At 42.9% G+C, this 17,025-nt stretch overlaps 1 protein-coding gene across 11 annotated transcripts in view; it reads left to right on the top strand.

The window, feature by feature from the left end:
- Positions 1–17,025, top strand: part of Liprin-gamma (liprin protein kazrin) — a 125,749-nt gene that overhangs the window by 46,596 nt on the left and 62,128 nt on the right. For 3 of the 11 annotated variants that reach the window (XM_043413593.1, XM_043413594.1, XM_043413592.1), the window contains exon 1: positions 3,757–4,489. The exons of 4 other annotated variants lie outside the window; for them this stretch is intronic. The gene's annotated coding sequence lies outside the window, so the exon portion shown is untranslated. Of the gene's footprint in view, positions 1–3,755; positions 4,490–17,025 lie in introns of those variants that run through there. 4 more of the 11 variants (XM_043413590.1, XM_043413595.1, XM_043413599.1 and 1 more) reach the window with 4 other exon arrangements.

The raw sequence follows: 17,025 nt of genomic DNA, 5'->3' as shown, positions 1-17,025 counted from the left end.
AGCATTCACATCACATGAGCCTCCCCATTGCGGCCCTTTCAGTGCTTTCCACCAGTTTCTCTATTTCTGTGTGTGCATAACTGCTTGGCTCAGGTGTTTACGAGCACGAGTTGCTCCCGCTTGTTTTTCTCCGTCTCTGACTTGCCAACGCGCTCCTCTTGTTCGCCAAACAACATTTGGCTCCTGGTTTATATTTATAGGGAGCCGGATAGTAACTGCGATTATTCGAACAACGAATATAATCGATGTTCTGTTACACATTCGCGTTCAGGGCTGCTATTGAGGAGGGTGGATGACGAAATAAAAATAATCAGAATTTGATCAAATTTGGCGATAACGCATTCTTTGGCATCAAGCGTACAAACACAATTTTTTTCAAATTTTTTTATCACATGGTTATCGAATAATTGAGCGTTTAATCGAAATTCTCATGCACGAGATGAACTTTAGCGTTCAATTACTCGAGAGCTATGTGGTAGAAAAATCTAAAAAAATTTACATTGTCGCATACATTTTTATTAAAGAATATATTTACCAAATTTTATGAAATTCTTATATTATTTTGAAATTCTTTGTTATTTTAACATGGTTTAGCATGGCAACTTCGTATCGTCATGATCCACCCTCCTTAATGATAGTTTTCGACGAGGGACGAGGGAATGCGGAGCTCCGAAATTCGGAAATGAAAATTCGCTTGTTTCTTAATGAGATCATGGCTACTATTTAAAAATCTGCAGAAAAATCTGATTTTTTTACACAGCATAGAAAAATGTTCGAAAATTACGGTAAAAAAAATTGAGGGGAGGTTACCGAACATTTAAGCAAGAAAATAAGTATTAAAAATTGGACATCGTAGTGGCAGTAAATGGATCGTGATTTTTCAATCAAATTTAAGGGATCGTAAATGCTGGAAAAAAAAAAAATTAAATCATATACGTATTCGTTGAACATTTATCTTGTTAATGGCGTTATAAAAATATCAGGTCACCGAAACTTTAAGAATGAAATCATAAATTAACTACGATTATCGCTCACGATGAATCGTTGAATACTAGGTTCGGTACGACATCGGCAACACCGCTCTATCAGCTGTTTATATATATGTATATCGACGTATATCGTGTTTAGTTGTGACGTGCTTACATTAGTGTATCGGTACTGTACAGGCGTGTATACTTTCTCGGTATAATTAATAGAAAAATGTTTTTTGTTCATATTTATACAAATATTGTGATAACAAAAATATTTGTAATCACAAATAATGACGTAACCTCAAATTCAAATAAATTGTTGGTTATGTGTATCAAGTCATATGTGAGTGACAAGCCATCAGTTTACCGTTGGCAAGATCGATATATCTCTCCACCAACAACAAAATTGCCAAATCAAAAAGTTAACTAGTCAAATTTTTACTAATAATGATATTTTTTTTATATAATTGATAATTACAACGGACTAATTGATTAGTTATGTTAATTTTTAAATCTATAAATTTTGAGAGAATATAATAGCACCAATCCCTTATCATGAGAAAAAATTCAGTTGTTCAACGCTCTCGTGTGGTGGGCATGATCTCATTAAAGTTCTTGATAAATCTTTTTGGAGGGTGGAGGTGAGAGATGAATCTCAATACATTGAGTGACGTCAGCAATGCCACGTTATGGACACTGAATGATTACTATTCGTCCGGATAAACAATGAGAAAATTTTCAAGTGTGTCAATGATAATATTAATTATTATTGCAGAAATACCTTTATTTTAATGACTTAAGGTTGACAGAAAATTTATTCTCGGTAATTGAAAATTGCGCTGAAGCAAAGACAAAGTTTGGCAACGTTGCGTCATTTCTTCGTACTCAGCTGTTGGCTTGATGCAGTGAGCTCCGTGCCCCTGTGCGTACGCGTTACTTATTTCGCTCGGCGTTTTTGGAGGTTTATGTGTCAACGACTGCCTGTCAAGAAATTGCTCCCGTTGGTCTCGCAGTTGCAACGTTGCCGCATTTCCACGCCGCAGTCGCATACTTTCGGTGTTTCCTTGTCTTTGAAGTCGGTAAACTATCTGTTATTTTCAGTAAAATTATTCCATGTATCGTCCGCCTTATGCGAAATGTCGTTTTTCAAGTGAATTTCTTCATTAATAAGAGTGATGTAAGCAAAAAAGTGCGAAAGTAAGGACTTCGCCCGGTTCAATCGATGCAATGAAAAGACATTTTACGCAACTTATTCGACATTTAATCCTCCAAAATGGTTTCGGTAACCTGAGTTTTCCTTGAAACAGTACATTCGGAAGATATTTATCAACAAATATAAAAATTTTTATGGACATCTATTCATCTGAAAATTTTAAGCAACACCCTTAAGCCTCGTTGTCCGAACACTCTGTGATCATTTCGATTGCATTGCCGTGCGTTTGTCCGGATGCTGGAAATCCTAGTGTCCCGCGCTGTAAAAACACTTTTTCGTTGGCACGAGACTTTTCACGACTTTCAATTAATACGCCGAATATAATCAGAACGTCGAAACGAGTCCAACGAAATGAATGAAAGAAGCATCTGTAACTCAGCAATTTTTTGTTTCACGAAGTATCGTTGCAGGTTGAAAAACTATACGAATTGCAAATTCGGCAGGAAACGAAGTTGGAGAATTACTGGAATTATTGGACGATTTTTTCGCACTTTCATTTATAAACTGCTCGTATTATTTTGAAAAACGAGCCCGCGTATCTGGAGGCTCTCGTTAATTTAATCCGGCTTAGCAACCGAATAAAAGACCTCTCATCAATTTTATGACGTACTTATGTTACACCAAGTGTAAAAGGTAGTCCGGCTGGTGCACGAGAGATCTCTCGCGCACGTCCGCTCGCCAAACACCCAAATAAATCATTCACTTCCGCGAGGGTATCGAGGCGTCAGGATCGGCAGCTGGGAATGGCCAAAGTGGAGGCGAAATATATATATATAAATATACATTGATTTTATTCTCTGTCTCGTGTACACACCTCGTTCGATCGAGGACTCGATCTTTCTCATCTTCCATCGGTCTCCTCCTCATTGACCGGTCCCCTCTACTGCTTTTTCCACCTTTTTTTCACTCTGTCGTCCCGCTACCTTCGTCTCTCTCTCTCTCCCGTGCTATTTCACAAGCGGACGGAGCCAGTTCTCTCTAATGATCGGATGCGTTTTAATACACTCGTATCCATTTGTAACGAAAAGGCGTAAATCGGAGTGTAAATCGAAGATGTGAAAACGCGAGAAGGCTTTTCCGTGCGCAATATGACAGCGATAGTTGTACGATCTTTCGTGTAATCTTGAAAAGAAAAAGTTGAATAAACAAAAGTATTTCTACAAGAACATTTTCGAAAATGGTCAAAATAACGACAAATTCTCAGGGTTTGAGAAACCAAATGAAATTCCAATGTCATTTTTTAATTGAATACTTGTAAATCCAGCGAGTCGCTTGAACTTAGAAAGTTTTAAGGTCGTTGGCGGGATGGCAGGTTGATAGTACGTGGAACGCCTCGTACAAACGTGCGCGCTGTATATACCGGTGTACCTTGAGGCTTCCCCTTCGTAGGGCCCGTGAAGCTCGTGGCGTTCCCCACCACACAACGAAGACGAGAGTTCCGGCAAGGCCCAGATCGGCTCGGTTACTATATTGCGAGAGGGGTCTGGAGGCTTCCAAGCCGATTTCCCATCCTCAGTTTGTTCTTGCGGCTTTAGCAGGACGCGTCGCACCGCGCGGTGCGCTGACGTTAAGAACGTTCGTTTATTCCAAAGGTCTATTCGTCTACGAAAGTTGGAGGGTTTTTTCGTCGCTCCTTTCCTCCTTTGTACGTCGCGAACACTCGCGTTTTCTCGGATCACGGGGAGTGAGAACATTCGCTTTTCCCACAGGAGTCAAAGCTGCCCGGCTTCTCTTCCGCACTTCAATTTATTCTTCCTCACCGCGCGCCAGCCAGCTTCTTCACAGTTTTATCTCGTTTTCATATGCTTATATAGGCACACTTTTTTATAGACGTATATTCTCGTTTCTCTTGCTCCTTTCTCGTGTACGGCTCGAACCCACACGCCGTCACTTCCGCTGTCTTTTTCCTATCATTGAAACCACGCCGGAGACAATCCGATGCAATTCCATTCCCCTGCTCCCGTGCCTCCGACTCTCTCCCTCTTTGTCCATCCTCGTAAAAACTCCGCTGCGGCATGAAACCAGGAAAATGCTGGACTGAGCATTTTCTTCCACGCGATACCCGCGACGTGTGCACTCGAATATATTGCGATCGTGAACAAAGTTTACTTTGTGCCTGTGTCATAAGTTTCCTGATAAATTACGGTCGCTCATATTTTCCGCTGAATCTGTGCCTCCGTAACGTGGATAAATAAACGTCTCCGCGAGGTGCGTCGAAAGTGCGAAATCTGTGGACTCCCTCTTGATCAAAGTGCCAAACGTTTTGTGGAATAAAGTCGGGGTTTTAACATCGAAGCGCTGTCAAGTATGGATTTTACTTTAAGCTGTGACTCAGACCTTTTTGCTCCTGAAATCAGTCTATTTTTTTCGTCGTACACACAGTCCCTCCTGGCACAGGAACTGGCTCGAGAAACATTGGAGACACTTGACCCTCGTTGCGGTTCCGGGTGCCGATGAACACTCCAAATTTCTCGATATCCGATATCGAATTTATTTAGCTCTGGTAGAACGACGCTGCGAGTAATTGATGTATCGAAATTCACTCTTGGGCGAATCGGTCACCGCACTTTGGTACTTTAGCAACAAGCATCGCGAGCTTTCTCATGGCAAATTTACAATTTCGAACCGATACGAATCCTCGCCAAGAATTTGTACACAATTGGCTTTCGGGGTGAAAGTTAATTGACTTTTGAAGGCTTTTTTTAAGGAATTTTGAAGTCACCGAAGTCCATGGGGGCTCGAGTTTTTTTAAAATCCTTTCAAACCCTCGAGCTTGAGACTTTCCGGGTTCTTCGACTTTTGGAGTCAGAATTTTATAGGTTTTCATGGTTTTTGGTCCTGAAATTCGATGGAGTGGGATTTTGAAAAGTTTTACAGTCAATCGTCGCTGATCCCTATCGATCAAGTTGAATTAATCCAATCACGATATTCGTGAACTCGTTATCGTTCATTTCTTTCGAAGATATCCAGTCACGATTTCCGGAATATCAAATTGCTTTTCCTCGTCGTTGTTTTTCACGACTCATCAACGGACTGCCTCGTTTCTTTTGGATCGACTGTGCGGAGAAGAGAAATACTGTGGCCAGCAAAACACGTTTATTTGAATGAGAAATTCGACGGAGATGGGTTCGAGTACAGTTTTACCGTTGGTCCTTGTTATGCCTCTGTATCCATCCCACGCTCATATTTCTTGTCGCGAGCGTGATATGACCCGTGAAGGAAAATCGGCTCGTGCGGTACAGTCGTAACAGTTTTTTCCTCTTTTTTTCCACTCGTTATCGCAGTACAATTATCATCACTCTTTCACTGAAAACAGCGCACAAAATTGAAACTGCAGTGATTTTTCAAAAATTCGTTTCTACCGAACTGTAATCGAGGGAAAAATGTGATGATCGAGAGCCTTTAATAGTGACAAAAATGCGACGAGGAAACAACGAAAATGGGAATGACAGCTGGAGAAAAAGTGGGGAAATAAAACGAATGAAAAGAAATGAAAATATTTCGATTGTACGTTAGAAAAAATATCAATCACTGCGCGATGCTAACGTTGTCGCAGACATCGCGCGGGAATTAAAGTAGTTCGGTTGTTCTATGACTAGTCAAGTTAGCAATTACTTTATGTTGATTAAATTAAAGTCTGAATTATTAATAAAATTAATAAATACTTACATTGAGAATATTTTTATCACAAGAATGCAATAAAATGCTGTAAAAATATATCATAAAACGTAAAATTTATATTTCAACTTGACTACTTTTATTGGACGAAAGAAAAGTCACGCGAGTCAGTCTGAAAAATAAATTTGATGAGATTCTCGCTTCCTGACTTTGCCCAAAATTCAACAATTTGTCCAACTTAATGACTGACATCCGCTTCCGACGCGTCAAAAACTCAAGTTTTTTCATATTTTCTTTCTCAAAAGCCCCGTAAGGTAATGTTTTTTTTTTTTTTTTAAAGAAACGGACTCTGTGATGAATTTTCGTCGCGTTATAAACTCTTCCGAAGCTCGAACATCGTACAACTTTTTCACAATTAATATTATTGCGAGTTCTTCCATTGGGTATCGCGTTAAAGACTCGAAATTGTAAATGCAGTAATTCAAAATTTTGCCCCCTAAGAGGCCCGGGAGGCTCATCGTTATCAGCGAACCTTAAGGAGGGTGGCTAGGGACGATACAATGTTGCCATGCTAAACCATGTAAAATACATTAAAAATTTCAAAATGATAAGAATTTAATAAAATTTGGTGAACACATTCTTTATGGCCACATTTGACAATACAAATTTTTTAAGATTTTTCTTCTGTACAGTTATCGAGTAATTGATCACTAAAGTTCAAGTGTATAAGCATAGCGTTTCCATATATATAGGTATACATTCCGGGCATAAGAAATCTGCTTTAATGCGTAATTACTCGATAACTAAGCAGAAGAAAATTTTGAAAAAAATTGTGTCTTCGCACTTGATGTTGAAGAACATTATTACCAAATTTGATCAATTTCTTATCAATTTGACGAACGTAGCCACCCTCCTTAAACTATCATTTACCGTTAAAAAAAAGTGGAGCTTCACCGTCATCGAAGCGCCGAACTACTGTAAAAAATATTCGCAATCTCTCGACGAAAAAATACGGTTTGTAAAAAGAACGAGAAATCTTGTCTCTCCCACACTCGAGGGAACGTTCCATCTCGCTTTCGGTCTCTCTCGTGAGAGCACACACTGCGTGTTACTCGATTAATATTTATGAGAATAAAACCAGCTGCATCGATTTTTGCATCCCCCTCGCAGCTCAGGTCGGACTTGCCATCTTTTTTCACTCTACGGGATACTCGCAAGGCCTCTCTTCCCTGAATCCATGTCTATTATTATTCGCTGTAAGTATCCATCTATTTATACGAGATATAGGTTTCCCATTGTTGCGAATATCGAAGTCGGATACTCGAAGTTCCTGCGTTCTCGATCGCTCTCGCGGTGCAGACGAAAAAAGTAAAGTAAATGCGGCGGCTCGCCAATTATTATTTATTCGAATAATATCCATCGGCGCGCGGTTGCATCTGTAGTCGAGTTGAATGGGAGAAAATAAATATGAGCGTAATAAGGGAGGTCGCGCGTGGGTCGGGCCGGTCGGAAAGAGCGAGAGGAAGATGTGAAAATGCTTTGGTTCGGCTCAGGTGCAGCGAGGGGAAGGATCGATCAGAATGGAAATCGCGGAGCTATGAAAATAGCAGAGAAACAGGGGCGAGCATTGCACATTCCCCTCGATTTCTCCACATCGCTGTTTTTTCCTGGGCGTCGATTCGCTCCTCGAAATCGAAGTTCTGCATGCGCGTGTTAAATATTTATGAGAATTTTCTGCTGCGTTGACCCCTTCGGAGCCGTTCTCGGATGTGCGTGCGAGTCTTGGGCTTGTGTTCCGGGGCATTTTGCGCAGAGAAAAACGGTTTTTGGTTCAGAGCGTTTGGAAGGTAGACATTTTTATGGGCGCATCGAATAACGCGGTTTGACAAATCTCGGAGATTCGCCACCATTTTTTTGCCACGAGTAATCGTCCCCGCAGCAACGATTCTTGGAAGCACGCTTCGTTCGATCTTTACAGCAGGGGGCCATTTGCAAGTGAATGATAAAGATGAAATGTGAACGAATAATTTTGATGTTCGAGGTCACAGAATTTGTCGGGAAAGCTCAGCCTCGGAGCGCGACGATCCCTCACATTTTGCTCGAAATACTGCAACGTATGCGCCCTCGGAATTTGCCTCGGTGTGCAATAAATAGAGGAGCGGAAAACGTACAGACGCGCAAGTGCATCACATAAATTTTTCACGTCCGCGCGCTTCAAGGCTGGAATAAAATTAACGAAAAGTTGATGGAACGAGGGACGGAAAAATGTTGCTCGCTTTCGCTCCTTTCTCATTTATAAATCAATTTTTTTGACTCCCTTCTCAACCGCAATCATGAAACTTGACGTGGCTCGTAATGAGAATTAATACAACGTCGTAGCGACTCTAATTTTTCCTTGTCTTTCGAGATTTTTTTTGTTTTTTCTTCCACCAGCGCACTCAACTTTCGTTTTGTTTTTCGCGAAATCTCATTTAATAAATCTCTCATTAAGCACGCCGACATCGAACACTTTGCGCTTGATATCACAATAATTATGCGCCCCGAGCCAAGCAGCCGCGGTTTCACGCACTTCCGCCCAGCCAAACGACTCTCTTGAAACCCTCCGATCGGCCTACGTGCGAGCTCGCTTGTGAGCACTCCGCTCCATGGAAACAAATTTATCGAGATTTTCATTACCAAAAACTCAATCACCAACGGTTCTACTCGCTCATCGTTTATCCACAAAAAATAACTTTATTTATTCTCTGTTGGACACTCCAACCTTAAAACAGGCTCATTGGAAAGTGGAGAATTCAGTTCTGGCATAACTCTCGTGATATTTTTACTGAATTCGCACTCGCGATGAAGTTTCCAGGTAAATCTTTCCTGAATATCCACGACGCTACACAAGACCGGTATTACCTACAGTACAATGAATTAAGGGGGTTCCTCCTTTAGGGAGTCAAAAAATCGATTGTTTTCGGGAATTTTTTTTAGAGTAGACGGAAATAACTCGCGGTAGCGAACTTTTCGGTGTAGTTTTGAGGATATTTCAAGAGTACAAAAACATTTTCAATGTGAGAAATACTAATTTGTACATGGTTCATGCGCAAAGTCTGATTGTCGAAGTTTCTCAGCTGCGTACAATGCGGAGGTCGTAATTATTGTCTGCGACAAAAATCCCATTTTTTTCAGGACGTTAAAGTAATATTCTTTTTCTTTAGAAGCATTTTTTTCGAACTCGCTAAGAATGTGGAATTTTTTGAAAAAAAATTCCCGAACAGAATCGATTTTTCTGACTTTCTGCAGCAGGACCCAACCTTAATAATCGAAACGAGCCTTTTTCGATTCGTGTTCAGTTCTTTCAACGCGCGAGTGTCATTTCGTTTTTCCATTCGACGGCTTTCCGGGTTTTTGCAACACGTGAACTCGGGAGAGGTTCGAACGAGCCGGATGGGAATAGCGAAGGCGAAATTGGCGCTGCTCGGAGCATTAAAACATATTTTGTGGTCGTCGGATCTTTGAAAATCGTGTCTCGAAAATCGTGAGAAGGATTTTTGTCGGTGAAGAATTTCTCTCTTCGAGCCGATGCCTTCTGGCCTAGTCATTGCGCACAGCCTTAAACGGCCGAGTCTCGAGACATGCACGTGAACAAGCTCGTAGAAAATATTGGACACACACGCGGCGCTAAAGTTCGCGTGTGTTGTTGAGACATTCGCGGTACGAAAGACCGCTGAACGGGACCGCAAGTCCTTAAATGGTTTGTCGTTCTCGTGCTTGTGATGCAACGACATCGCGAAAACAACTCACCGGGATGCACTCGCTCTATCGCTCTTCGTCGAAAGCGCATCGAGCGCGGTGCACTTACCTGATAAATATTCACCGCGAGCTACATTATCTCCGCGATTGTTCCGACCGAATCAAGCAGAATTCACTTGCCTGCCTCCGCCCATCGACGCTTCATTCCCATTCAAATATTCATGGGCTACGAAATTGACTCGCTCTAAAAAATTGCACCGCGAATATCGCTTCAATCGAATATGGATGGATTCATTTTAATCAGCGATTATTCGTCTTTTCGATTAGGCTACAAAAGTCGCTACATTTTGCTACTGCATTTTGCTTGATTCTGCTCAATTCTGGATCGTCAATTCGACTCGCTTGTGTGCCGGAGGTTTACAGACGTGAGTTTACTCGGGAGAAAACACGAGTAAAAGTAGTCGAAAGACGGGAGGCGAACGATTGGAAAATGGGACGAAAAATAAGGTCGTTTTCCAATCGAGAATGACCACTTGGGATTTTGAGTTTGCCACTCCACGAATACCGAGATTCGAGATCAATAAACTTTCTCTTTTCGAACTGTTTCTCCTGATCTTCACACCCGATCCGTGATCGATCTCCCTAGCGCATTAAGGTATTCCTTTCACGAACCCGAATATTCTACGAACAAGTGATTTTTCATTACGGTAAAGTAAACGAGTGCAAGTGAACAAGTTAGCGAAATTTCAGGTTAAATTATCGAACATTTAATAAAGAACGAAGACCTCGGAAATCGTAAAATTATACGCGAACTTTTACGGCGATTCCATCATCACCAAATTTCCATTCAATAATTCATGTACTAAATAATTCTAAATTCCTGATACAAACTGTCTCACAGATAGGAAAAAATGTAAGGAATCCACAGCGACGACAAGAATAAAGTTTTACCGAATGCTTAAAAGAGGTATTAAGGATAAAAGTTGGAAAAATGGCGCAGCGAAGCAGCTTTTCCTACATAAGCGCGGCTTCTCGCAGAGCGTAGGAATCAGTCCGAATTTCGAGTGCCTCAATTTGGGCTGCCAAAAAATACGCTCATGCGGAAGGAATACCTTAAACCCATATTTTCAAGATTTTTCAACAGCCGCAACGCGTACCGCTTCTCGTGAGAAGTAAAAGGAGCGAGGGTCTCGCACGAGCGATCACGGGACGCGGTGATCTAGATCGCGAAATCTCAGCGCAGTGGGTCGTCTCTTATACTCTTCCGGACAGTCGTTCGGAACCTTTTTTTGCTTGATCCAGTTAGACGTGCTCTTATATCGGTAGATATTTCGGATAGTAAAAGGACGATGAATGGCCGCGTGCTACGGAGAACGAGATTCCCTGTCTTGACTTTGATAGCCAATAGCCGCGATCGCTCTTGCTCAAATGCACTCAATTTTCGTCTCATATCTTGCCTCGTCTCTGGCGAACTCCACAAGCTCGAGTTTACTACTTTTTTTATCCGAGTCCTTAAGCCCCTCGGATTTTGTGGCTCTCACAATCGTGGGCGGTTTCTTCACGAGCTGGGCCCGGGAAAAAGTATCCACAAAAGTGCCAATCGAGTCGAAACGAGTTTGAGAGATGGAGTAGAAACGCTGATTTTTTTCGGTCCCCACGCACATCGGCGATGGAGTAAACGAACTGGGAGAAATGAAAAATTTGAAGCTGCCAACGATCTCTGATTAAAACTGACGAACCGTGCGAGACTGACGCGAGGAAAAGTACACAATTTGAGGAAAATTTGTGTCAGCGGATTCCGAACTCGAATTATTTGTCGTCGACCGTTCTTTTGAAACATTTTTAAATCCGCTTTTAATGTGATTCGACGAAGAATATCTGCAACTCGATTATGACAAACGACAAAAACCACTAAAATTAATTGCATCCCAACGACAGTTGATTACAAGTTTCCATGAAGATTGTAGTCGAAAATGGACTCATTTGAGATTTAAATTAAACGAAAATAGGACCCTGAATAAATGAGCAATAAGTTAAAACGGATTGAAACAAGAATAAAGTTCGATCCCGTTGCCAAAACCACCTTACAAGAGGTTCGTGTACCGTGGCAACTTTTCTGAATAAATGCATATCTGCGATTCGTCTAAACACTGATAATTTCACCCCGCGATAAGTCCTCCATTCGAGAAGTTTCGTTCCAAACAGCGAGCATGCAGCAGCACGTCTCCAAACAGTTTGAATTTATTAAATTAATTTAAAATCGAATCAGCGACGTTTTCCCCCATTAAATTATCTCCGAGAGTAGTATCTCTGACATTTTTCATTTGATTGTTAATTTAATGGGATTACTATTGAAAATAAATTCAATCGCACGAAACGCCATTTGCCACGCTCCCATCACTCAAATTACGTTTTTTGCTCGTACTTATTTCACATACACGTGTTTTCAACATGAGCCGAGAGACGGAGGACGAGAGACACGCCCGAGCAGTCGAGAATCGATTTGCATAGGAGTTTCATGTGCCGCAGAGCTTTTTATTAACTCCAAGATGAAACCTACGTCTCGCTTCATTTTGTCCTTGTTTTTTTCGTCCCTCGTCTGCCTTCTCTCTCGTGACACAATCTTCCTCTCCCTCTCTCTCGCAATTAAGGAGCAATTTAACCGGTCTTCCGCGTGATGTATCGCTAAAGAGTCACCGGAGCGTGTGTGCGAGTCTGCCAACAGTATATCTGTGTACACGAGTTGCGAGAAGGGACGATAAACGCGACATCGCAGGATATTGCATGGATAGCAGGGCTCGACGATTACGACAAAGATGGGATCGCGCATTTTGTTTATATTTCTCCTCCGCTCTTTCCATTCGTTCGTTCCTTTTCGTCCGAGAGTCCTTTGCTATCGTGAGCTTTGTGCGTTCTGACGTGTACATCGTGAGGCCTCTCCGCCCTGAAATTTCCATTCCACATGCGCGCTTCGCGAGACACCGACGCGTCCTTCCCTCTCGCGCTTTCCTTACTCGCAGATAATTTCCCAGAGAAAAGACGCTGCGGACCTTTTCCTGAAGGCTCTTTCAGTCTTTTCCATTATCAACGTTATTATGATTATTACGAGGCCCGTGGTATCGCGGATTTGCCGAGAGGATATAAATATTCAAGGCGTATAATCTACTTCGTCTTCCTCCATCCGCCTCCCTCGTCCTCGCTTTTCTCTCTCCCTTCTCCACCTGCGCGTCCTTCTCTCTCAATCTCACGTTCAAAAAGCCGCATACGAGCATTAGTTTGATTGCTCACTCTAGGGTACGAACAACGTGCGGATAAACTTTTCATCGGCAGCGACGGCTGCGGGCTGGAGTGGCCGGGCACTGCGCCTGCAATTGCGGCCTGCGCTCCGCTTCTCCCTCGAACTCGCGTCGCACCAAAGTTCTTCTCAAATCCACTGCGAAACTAAATCGAGAATGGAACATCAGTCCGGACACAAAAACATTGCCGGTCTCTGGGCATTCATCATTCCGGATTTGGTGGAAAAATTTTGCCATAGGATTCCGTAATGTGGGCGAGATTCGTCGATTATTCATTAACAAATGGCCGGTTGATAATCCCGGCGAGATAATGGGGAACGTCGATTATTTATACGAGCGTTCGTGCTCCATTTCGACTAGTTCTACCGCGTCGTTCGTATTCAAAATCAATCTTTGAAGCTACGCAATAATGGGAAGTTTGAAATACCCATAAAACACGTCGGCCAGGAAATGTCGTCGGGGCTCCAAATGTAAATGGTTCGCCGCACAGGAATGATGAATCCTAGAAAATATGCTCGCGCAGCCGGAATAAACGAATAAAAACTTCCTCCGAAGTCAATGCGAACTTCCACAAGAGAAAACGCCTTCATTTTCTTGAAATTTCAAGTCGATTTTCTTCCCAAAGTGTGCTGCCCTCCGCCACGAATTCCTCCAAATATCCCAGGAAAATTGCCTCAATAATGACGACGCGATATGCCAAAGTCCTATAAAATCCACGAGCTGCTGGGACTCTGTTATAAACTTGCGAGGAATCAGATTGATGAAATTCCCGATAGCATCGATCTTCTGCGGCGCGTATGCAGCAACGATGTTCGTACGAGTGCGCCGGATCCAGCAGGTCGGATATTCGTAGGTCGCGGCATATTAGCTGGGAAACTTGGATGTTTCCGGTTAGATAAGAGGCCGAGAGAGTCATTTTGAGGATCCCGTTGCAGGACAGCGATTAGTCCGATCGCACGCAGTGTCGGCTGCTTTTACGGGCCGTGCGCGCGCACGCGCTGCGCAAGACAAATCGGCGATTTTCGCTTTGTACTAGGCTCGACCGCTTGCCCATGAAGTCACGCCGAGTTGAGCATCGAGCACTCGAGTACCCACTTTTGCATGTGGGATTAACTGTACAAGGCACATTGTCGTCGTGTGCATGAACTTCTAATGTAAGCGGAGACGAGCTACTCGCGTATCTCTCTCTCGATTTCAGTCTCTCTTACACGCCGCTCGCTCTCGTCCCCGCGCAGCGGTCACCGATCGTTGCCTCTCTTCCGGTCTCGTTTTACCCGTTATTCGTGTCATCTTCCTCGTGACGCGGTGATCGCTTCGTAGCTCTGAAACGACGACCTGGCCGTTCGATCAACCTCGTTGTTCGTGAGGACTTCCGAGCGAAAGATTGATGGATTGATTGGTGTTTATTGGCTGAGTGGAACTTTCGGGCGACATTGTCGAAAGAGAAGAAAATACGAGAAGAGTGCGCAATCAATAACTTAACAAGAGGAGAAATAAAAAAGTACTTGAAAATAATAGCGAGTGAAGACAGAAAATAAGACAAAATGCAAGAAATTTTCCAGGAGATTCAAAAAAAAATAAAGAAATAACGTAAAATGAAATAAAATATGGAAATAAACGATCAACGAAATGGGGCAGGAAAAGCGAAATTTATTGGCTCAATTGAAATTCGTTGAACCAACAAGCTTCGCGTTGCTCCCAAAATTTCGTTTCCTGGCGTACGATTCGATGATACTTTTCACCGCAAAACGGTTGAGCGTCCTCGCAGGGGTCGCTGGCAATAACAAAATTAAGGTTGTAACCAGGCTCGTCGAGATGTTGCTGGATAAAAGTGCATGAGTGAGGCGTCAATGAGCACTGAAATATTCCAGCAGTGAAAATAGATTTGAAGAAATGTGATTCTAAAAATGAGCTTTGCCCCGTCGTTAGGCACAGGTACGCTATAAATTCGTGTTCTTCCGAAGAGTAGTCCGTGATGATATGTTCCAGCCTCGCGCGCATCTCGCGCGTGGGAATGTGAAGTTTCGAAATTCCCAGCATACCGAAGAGTCGCGAGAGGAACAAACACTCTTGTTTCCTCTCTCGTCGGCGCGCACGTGTGTACGAGATCAATGATCTTTCTCCTTTTCTCTCACGAGCGTTCGCGCGACGACGTTTTTGCCTTCGGGCAGCATCATTCCGGACCCCACTTTTCTTCGCCACCTGAATCCTGAGCGCTTGGGTGTGTTACGCGCACTGCAGAATCGTCAGTTACGCGCGTTCGTGGATGAGTAAATTCTTCCGAATGTACGGGCTCTTCCAGGCCGTGAATTTCCAAATTTCCAGCTCTGGAACCGCGCAGCGCCGAACTAACGTTGAAAAAAACCTGTTGCGGTTCTTGCATCGAACTGTACTATAAAAAAACCGATGAATTATTGGGCGCTTTAATGCGCGGTGATTTCGAGAAGTTTCAAATAAACTTCATTCCGAATTTAGAAGCACCCGGAATCTTTGGGATGTGGAAAGAAGAATCCAAAGCTCGTGAATTCCTTTATTTACGACCAAGTGGTTATTTCCAGCCCACGGAGGCAACGGCGATAGACAATTTTCACGGGGAAGTACGGAATATCGAAGAGAAAACTTCGGTTGAAGCATCCAGACCGATGCTGCCCCAGCCGAGGCTGGGAGCGAGATATAAATTCAAATATTGTCAAACCCACGTTTTTCCGTTGTGAAAACGTACTTTGAATGTTTACATTTTTATTCAAATGTGTTACAACTGATGGAAATTCATTAGGCAAATCGGAAAGAGCCAGGAAACTGATAAAAACGTGTTTATTTTACTATCCGAGTTGAAATTTGTTGCAATAACGTAACAACGAGAATTTAGTGTCGATCGGGGTAAACCAGCGCGCACTGAAACGCGCGTACAGCGATTTATTTGCGCTGCTGCGCCCAAGGAAAGCTCATAATCACTCACCGATATACACAACTGTCAAACTGCCAGCAGGACTCCGAATTCGAAAGCCCCGGCGACCAATCACGACGCTGAAGTTTGCAACGTTCGAGTCCAACGAGTTTAACGAAAAAAAAACATCTGTAATTCACTAATTTTTTATTTCACGAAAGCATTCGTGGAAAAACTACGAATTGCGGTAGGGAGCAAAATTGTAGAACAACTGAAATTGTTGGAGACTTGAAATCATTTCGTTGGACTCGAACGTTGCAAGCTTCAACATCATCGTTGCTCTCTCCCTCTCGCTAATCTCTGTAGCATCACATTCCTCCGTAGTTTTTGTAGTCTAATGATCTAGGCCCCGCGTAACCTGAGCAAGGAAAAATAATCGAGCAGCTCGATAGGTAAACCTGGCGACGGGGAAGCCTGCAAAGGAAATATCAAATTCGGTTTCGAATTTGAGTTCCCGGCGTACTAATGATCGGTGGTGAAACAGCCTGTATTTGTGGGCCGAATGAGAAGTGGAATCCGGTGCCTTTCAGCCCTCCATTCCCGCCGCCCCAGCACCGAGCACCGCATCAATGCAGGGTTAACTTTGCATTGTACCCAACTATGCGTAACCACGTTGAAGTACACGCAGAGCACATCGATAGCTAACATTCCCGAAATTACTTGATATCTCGCCCGCGGAAGCGAGCTCTGATTACGAGTTATAGTTGCGGCAAATCCTCGCACACTGTCTATAATAACGGACCGGAATAGTGGTAATCTATTCTGAAACTTGAACGAACGCGTAGCCTTGTGAAATGGCGAATAATCGTCGGGCCATTACCGGCAGATCCAATTCGCGAGCAGGGATTGGTAGCAAGTATTGAAAACAGAAAAGTACCAAGTTGGGGTTTCTCGAAAGTTTAACCGTTCGTAGATGAAATTCCGAAGGCCCAATTTTTATAAGTGCTCCGTCGACCGTGTCGTTGAAATATTATTATCGATTGTAGAGACGTGCGCGTTGTCATATGCTCGGCAACCGCCGTGGGCTTGGCTGCCCAAATACATAAATGACGCTGAAACTCCTGACGTTCGAGTCCAACGAAACGACCTGAAAAACTCTTCAATAATTTCAGTGATTCTCCAATTTTTTTCCATGCCGCATTTGCAATTCGTAGTTTTTCAACTCGCACCAATGATTTCGTGAAATCAACAATTGCCGAATTACAAAAAATGTTTTTGCTTCCTCATAGAGGAAGCTATGTG

This window comes from Venturia canescens, chromosome 3, assembly GCF_019457755.1.
Source record: "Venturia canescens isolate UGA chromosome 3, ASM1945775v1, whole genome shotgun sequence".
Classification (NCBI taxonomy): Eukaryota; Metazoa; Arthropoda; class Insecta; order Hymenoptera; family Ichneumonidae; genus Venturia; species Venturia canescens.
Note: the sequence above shows the minus strand (reverse complement) of the source record. Positions and strands in the feature narration are given on the sequence as shown.